This window comes from Paroedura picta, chromosome 7 (genome assembly GCF_049243985.1).
Source record: "Paroedura picta isolate Pp20150507F chromosome 7, Ppicta_v3.0, whole genome shotgun sequence".
Classification (NCBI taxonomy): domain Eukaryota; kingdom Metazoa; phylum Chordata; class Lepidosauria; order Squamata; family Gekkonidae; genus Paroedura; species Paroedura picta.
The window spans coordinates 69,946,204-69,953,990 of record NC_135375.1 but is presented as its reverse complement, the minus strand read 5'-3'; the positions used below and the strand labels follow the sequence as shown (position 1 = coordinate 69,953,990).

Genomic DNA, 7,787 nt, shown 5'->3' with positions numbered 1-7,787 from the left:
TCTTTCAATGTAGATGCTAGGGATAAAACTTGGGACCTTGTGCATGCAAGGCAAATGTTCTACCACTGAAATACTATCCATCCTTAAAGTAAGATTTTTATGTTTATCCACAAATCTCTTAATTGATGTGCCTTTGGTAAATAAATAAATTATAATGATTTATCATAGTGTCAAAAATTCAGAAAGTAAACAAAAGTAAGAAAGCATTACATCCTTTCATTTTCAAAGCAGAATAATACAATAAAAGAACAAGTGTTCCTTTTGTCATGAATTCATGGGAACAAAAGGCAATCTTAGTTATTGTGCACTACTGAGAAGCAAATAGGTTATTCCCATCTAACAAACCAAAACAATCTTTTAAAGGGAGTTCTTTTTTGAAAAGTGACTTTGTGAAAGTGGCGTCATACAGTTCCACATTTATTGAGTTGCAATGATTTCCATATGAGATTTTTATTGTTTGCAAGGAAATAATAAATGTTGTCTCCCTAAATGTCAAATATATAACCCAACTTGGACATTGTAGGCCCAGCTGAGATCTGCCTGTTTTATGAATCAACTTCTGTAAAAGATGTTCTGGTTAGATTAGTTTCTAAGATAAACATTCCCACTGAATTTACTAACGCAAAGTATATTCCTACAAAAAGCATATTCTAAAGGCAATGACATTGGTAATGTGTAACCAAAAGGCAGTATGCAATTGTATAAGACCCCCAAATAAGGACATAAGAACTGATATGTAGGCTAACTAGGAAAACAGGTGTGGTGTAGTAGAGTCAGAAAGAATTCTGTAATCCACTTTAGATCTCCAGGGTTACAAACAAAGTAAGTACATAAACTGGATTATTAATGGGTGATGATCTACATCAAGTAAAGATTTGTGAATTAATCTGCTATTGAACATTGTACTGCTGTGACCATCATTTTGAGAAAACACAAGTTTGGCTTCAAATTTTGCTAGAGTTACCACTGGCTTCATTTTTCCTGACCTGCATGTCAAACAATGTAAAGAGATATTAAGCCTTATCCCCCCTTCTCTTAGTAGAGAATACTGCCACTAATGAGGATACTATGGAACAGGTAGAGAACAGCCCTATTCCAAGCCAATTTGAAGGAGGCCACAAAATTCCTCCCTAGGCCCTCAAGCAGGCCCTCAAGCCAACTCCATGTCTTTGGGATAACTCATCTCCTCTAGACCCTTTTCAGTCTGACCAGGCTATGGGACAGAGATGGCTCTGCTAGCTTTAGTTGACAACCTCCATATGAGTCTAGAAATGATCATGACTCATTGTTGTTCTTGTTGGACCTATCTACAGCCTTTGATTTAGTAGGTCAATTCATCTTGCTGAGGCATTTGGAGGCAGAAGTAGGTATCAGTTGATACACCACTTCAGTAACTGGTTAAAATAATTTCTTATGGATCAGACTAAAAAACCTGGTGTTGAAGATCAGTTGTCATCAGTGTGGAACCTTTCCTGTGGGGTTCCATAGGTGCAATTCTATCCCCCATGCTTTTCAATCTCCATATAAAGCCTTTAGGATAAATTATATATACAGTATTTGCTGGCGTATAAGACTACTTTCCCCCCTGAAAACATGCCTCCAAGTGGGGGGGTCATCTTATACGCCAGGTGCACTTCAGGTGGGATAGACATAGCTGCCCATAGTGGCCCATAATACTGTATTTTGAGTGGAAATGTTGGGGGGTCGTCTTATACGCCCAGTCGTCTTATACGCCAGCAAATACAGCAGCTTTGGGGTTGGATGCCATCAACCTATGGATGATATCCAGCTCTATAGTTCCTTATCCAAATCCCCTGGTGGTATGGTAGAATTCAGAATTGCTGCCTGCTTGCTTTGGTTAGCTAAGAGTTAATAAACTGAAACAAAATCCTGAAAAGATATATTTATTTTTTTATATTTATAGGCTACCTGTATTGAACCAGACATTTTGGGGTGGCTTTCAACAATATGCTCAATAAAACCATAAAATCTGTAAATAGATTAAAGTTCAATTAAAGCAACCATTAAGTTGGTTAAAATACAGTTATTTTCAAAAGTTGCTTTACATAAGGAGGTTAGAAGGAGAGCCCAAGACTGAAAGGGGAGGCCTGTATGGTGTTCTAGTTTGACTATACATACTGGCCTCAACCATATGCCTGGTGGTAGAGCTCCCTCTTGCAGGCCCTCCAGAACTATGCCAGCTTCATCAGGACCCTGATGTTCTTCAGGGATTAATTATACTAGGCAGGGGCTAGGGCAAGTCACATTTCTTTGGGGCTGGGGACTACCAATTGTTTGGGGGACATATTCAGACAGGCAGTCTCCTGCAGGTTGGGAAGGTGGAGAACATTATGCCCCCCACTTTTGATGGACCATCTGACCCTTACTGACTTTGTTAAGGAACTTTGTGTTACGTTGGACTCAACTTTTTTACTGCAAAAACAAAAAGGCTTTCTTCCAATTCATCCTAGCCCAAAAAATGTTCCCTTACCTCGATATGTCTGATTTGGTTATCTGGATCCATGCTGCAGGAACCTTGAGACAAGACTACTGCAATGCACTGTACATTGGTTTACGCTCGAAATCATTTGGAAACTCCTGTTGGTGCAGAATAGAGCTGGTTAAAATAATTTCTTATGGATCAGACTAAAAACCTGGTGTTGAACCAGCAATCATTGTGAGCTAGAGGAAGCATTCATATGACTCCTATCCTTCAGGCACTACACCGACTGTCCATCAGCAACTGGGCTCAATGTAAGGTAGTGGTTATCGCCTAAAAAGCCCTTTCATGGCCTTGGTCCATATTTGTGAGACCGCCTCTCTTCCTATACATCACTCATTGGAACAGGCTCTTCTGCAAGTGCCTACATGCAAATGGACAAAATTAACAACTGCCTGTACATGTATCTTCTCCATTGTGGCCCCTACTTTGACCTACCTGAGGAGGCCAGGAAAGCCCCCACTCACCTGGCTTTCTGCAAATAATGCAAAACTAAATTATTCAAGAGGCCACTGTACTAAGTGTTTCACAAAGTTTCTTGGATAATTTGTTAGGGACTGTGATCTGTACTTCTGTATATAGCTTGCTGAAACTCGGATTCTACTACAGAATTTCTGTATCATTAATGTGTCATGATAAAACTTATGCTTTGCTTCAGAGTTCTTTTTGATGTGCAGGAAAGGATTTTGGCCTGGAATAAGATGCAACACACAGTTGTTGGATATAAACAAGGGCACAGCTTTATTACCTCGCGATGGAAGGGTTGGTGCAGCATGGGAGAGGGAGACTGACCTAGCAGTCAGCAGATTGCACCAGATTGACTCACATGAGAATGCACTGGTGACTGAGAGCCGTGCAAAAGGAGACAGTGGTGGACTCCAAATCAGATACCTTTACATTAGAGCAGCTTTTTACCAGATTTTTGCCACCCAGCAAGGCTTTTGATTTTGATTTGATACATGAGTACATTCCTCACAATAATTTGACCACTGAGAAAGACCCCTATGTTGGTCTATTCCATGTACAGTTACAAATGTGATTTAAAAAAACATTATGATGAATATGTTCTTAATTAGTTAAATCAGCACACTTTATGAAATAAATATTTGTAAACATTTTTTTAAAAAATTGCAGCTCAACCTTTGGGTTCCTAACTTCTGGTTAGGTTGGGTTTTGGTTTCCCTTTTTGGTTCTGCACTGAGAAATATTAACCATGAAACATCTACCTCAGACACAACCTCAAGGCTGTTTAGATATCACAAGGGTAGGAGGGAGGAAAGCTGCTTCATGGCATGCAGGATGAAGAGGCTTGGACCCATTTATAGGCCCTGTGGGTCCCATGAGAGCCAGTTGGGTGTAGTGGTTAGGAGTGCGGACTTCTAATCCGGCATGCTGGGTTCGATTCCGCGCTCCCCCACATGCAGCCAGCTGGATGACCTTGGGCTCGCCATGGCACTGATAAAGCTGTTCTGACCGAGCAGTGATATCAGGGCTCTCTCAGCCTCACCCTTCTCACAGGATGTCTGTTGTGGGGAGAGGAATGGGAAGGCGACTGTAAGCCTCTTTGAGCCTCCTTCGGGTAGGGAAAAGTGGCATATAAGAACCAACTCTTCTTCTTCTTCTTCTTCTTCTTCTTCTTCTTCTTCTTCTTCTTCTTCTTCTTCTTCACGTGCCTTTTACCACATTGTGCGTGCTGCATAAGCACAGTTGAGGTTGAGAGAGCCCTAATATAATTCCATGGAACATCAGCACAACAGGTATTGTGCCTCAGTGCCCCCCTCACACCACCTGATGCACAGGTGGCCAGGTGAGGGGAGGAAAAGAAAAGGGGGGCACCCGCCATGCCTCCTGCCCCCTTCTCCCATGGGCCTGAGCCCCAGCCTTGTGGGAAAGCCAGCAGTTGTTAAATTTTGCTTGCCCTCTGGGCCCGCCCTGTGAAGCTGGGAGTGTGCTGTGTCTTGGAGCGATCCCTGAACCACATCACAATGAGCAGGGAGGTCTGCCCATAGTCCACCATTCCTGCCTCCCTGACACTGGGGCCCTGACTGTGGGCAGGGAGGAAGCAAGCTGCCCCCAAGAATCAGTTGCTGGAGCCACCCCTCTTCCCTGTTTTTTTCAGCTCTTCCCAGTCCACCTTTCTACGCAACTCCATGTATGAGAGCCACCTGCTAGCCAGATCCAGGACTGACTTGAATACAGCTCTGGGCATGCATGGTTCCCCTTACCCGCTGCAGCTGGTCACTCCCCCCCCCCCAACAGAAAAACCTTTCCTGCTGCTTCAGCCACACATGGGAGTGGGAAGTCAGTGCACCACCAAGCTGCAATTTCACCTCCATCCTGGCAAGTACACAGTGGAGGAGATTCAGCCAGTGGGCTCAGCCTGCTGGGCTCACTGCATGCCAGCCACAGCTACCAGCTGGGCTTGCTGATGCTCAGTCCTGGCTCTTTGCTCTGGAGGCCTGCAAGCCACTGATTGCCAATGTGGGTAGGGGAAAGGGGCTGGCCTCTTGTCCCAGGTGCCATGGAGACAAGCTGTTCCATAGCATGCATGGTAAAGAGGCCAGGACCCACATGCATGGTGCCTTTATAGGCAATGTGGGTCCTGTGTGCCTCTTACCACATTGTACATGCTGCATAAGTGCAGCACACATACTGCATGTACCACTGGGGTGGTCATGTCTGCATCCAGACCGCCCTCCACAGTGTCAACCAGAAGCTCTGCTCGTTGTTTGCCATGCATTTCGCTTCCAATGGTAATGTTAATTAAATATCCCATCTTGTTATTTCTACTGACTCGTTATGTTGCACTCTGTATTGAGTCCAAGTGAGAGAGGCAAACTCTAATGCAAGGAAATAAATAAATAACCCTATATTATTGATAGGAACAATAAGCAGCAAAATCCTACTGCAGAGAGCAGGGCAGAGGCCAAATATCTCCCCCAGTCACCATTCAACTGGCTGCTCTACACAATGTTGCAGTCAATTGGGACTGGCACAAATCAGTACTCTAGAAACTAAATGCTGTAGAACTTGTATTTTATGGTTCATTTTTTTAAAAAAACTTGCAAATTGGGACAAGTTGAGGTAGGACTCAGGTAGTCTGTGAATAAGAACGATGCTTTGTGATCCTTACAAACTGACTTTTGTGATTCAGAGGTCACAAATGAAGATCCTGAGACAACCAAAAGGTTACCTGGGATCAAATTTAGCTCAATGTGCTTTTGAAAAGCTTTAGTTCTGTGACCCTCAGCATGCAGTCAAGTGTCCAAGTCACCTCTGTCTTTCTTTTAGCTGTTATTATTCAAAGTGAAGTCAGCTGGTGAGGATGCTTCCTAGAGCCAATATATTTCAGGATTGTGGATTTTGCAAAGCGGAGCAGTGGCCTCTAGCCCCTTCCTGAAGCAAGCCTTTCTTAACAGCATTTAGGTCTCTGGGCTTGACCAACATATAGTAGTAATTGGGTCCATGCAAGGAAAGAAACTCTATTGACCCTCAAATGCAATATGGCTTTTGGCCCTGACAAGCTTTTGTAATTCAGATCTACTCTCTGAAGCCTGAGAAGGAGTCATCTGCCCATGTTCTAGTCAGAAAGGTTTAGCCAGAAATTCAGCACTTCATTAGCAATCCGTCTTCTGCAGATAATATAAGTGGGTGGGTTGTAGGACAATTGGATTAACACATTTCTCTCCAAGGATAGTGTGACTGAGAGATACAATTTAAATGTACTAGGAATACTGGAAATTTGAAAATACCAGAAGAGGTGAGCACTGTGAATCTTTTTAGTTTTATGGAAACTAGCATTCAGATCTTTTTGAAAAAAAATAATTAGGTTGAATTAAGGTGTTCAGCAGAGCTGTGTAAAGATACTGAGACTTAGATTCCACAATCAGTAAAGAGGAATGATTTTGCTAGTGTGTTTGTAGAAGTAAGATTTATGTGTATATGACCACAGGTCTTTACAAAATAACAGTGTAAATGATTTTGCTAGTGTCTACCTGCCTCCGGTTGCACAGTATTGACTACTTCTAGTTTCCTTTCATCAACATTTTAGGAATCAGTGAACTAAAATGGACAGGAATGGGTGAATTTAATTCAGATAACCATCAGGTATACTACTGTGGACAAGAATCTCGCAGAAGAAATGGAGTAGCCTTCATAATCAATAAGAGAGTAGGAAAAGCAGTCTTGGGATACAATCCCCAAAATGACAGAATGTTCTCAGTTCAAATCCAAGGCAAACCATTCAACATCACAGTAATCCAGGTCTATGCCCCAACCACTGCTGCTGAAGAGGATGAAGTCAACCAACGCCAAAAAATGATGTGCTTATCATCATGGGGGATTGGAATGCCAAAGTAGGAAGCCAAAAGATAACCAGGATAACAGGCAAGTTTGGCCTTGGAGTACAAAATGAAGCAGGCACAGGCTGGTAGACTTTTGTCAAGAGAATACAATGGTCATAGCAAACACTCTTCTCCAACAACCCAAGAGACAACTCTACACATGGACATCACCAGACGGTCAACACAGAAATCAGATTGACTATGTGCTCTGCAGCCAAAGATGGAAAAGTTCTATCCAGTCAATAAAAATAAAACCAGGGCTGATTGTGGTTCAGATCATCAGCTTCTTGTTGCAAAATTTAGGCTTAAATTGAAGAAAGTAGGGAAAAGCACTAGGCCACTCAGGTATGAACTAAATCATATCCCCGACGAATTTACAGTAGAGGTGACAAATAGATTTAAGGAATTAGATCTGATAGACAGAGTGCCTGAAGAACTATGGACGGAGGTTCACAACATTGTACAAGAGGTAGCAACTAAAACCATCCCAAAGAAAAAGAAATGCAAGAAATCAAAATGGCTTTCTGAGGAAGCTTTACAAATAGCTAAGGAGAGAAGGGAAGTGAAAGGCAAGGGAGAAAGAGAAAGATACACCCAATTGAATGCAGAATTCCAGAGAAAAGCTAGAAGAGATAAGAATGTCTTCTTAAATGAACAGTGTAAACAAATAGAAGAAAACAATAGAATGGGGAGGACCAGAGATATTTTCAAGAAAATTGGAGATATGAAGAGAATATTTGATGCAAAGATAGGTATGATAAGGGACCAAAATGGTAGGGACCTCACAGAAGCAGAAGAGATTTTTAAAAAGTGGCAACATTATACAGAGGAACTATACAAGAGTGAGCTTAACATCCCTGATAACCACAATGGGGTAGTTACTGACCTGGAGCCAGACATCCTGGAATGTAAAGTCAAATGGGCCTTAGGAAGTTTGAGCAACA

General features: G+C 42.4%; 1 long non-coding RNA gene across 1 annotated transcript in view; it reads right to left on the bottom strand.

Moving 5' to 3' along the window:
- Positions 1 to 2,561: 2,561 nt before the first annotated feature.
- Positions 2,562 to 7,787, bottom strand: part of LOC143841822 (uncharacterized) — a 54,098-nt gene continuing 48,872 nt past the window's right edge. The window contains exon 3 of the long non-coding RNA XR_013232869.1: positions 2,562 to 2,598. This is a non-coding gene — a long non-coding RNA (uncharacterized LOC143841822). The remainder of the gene's footprint in view (positions 2,599 to 7,787) is intronic.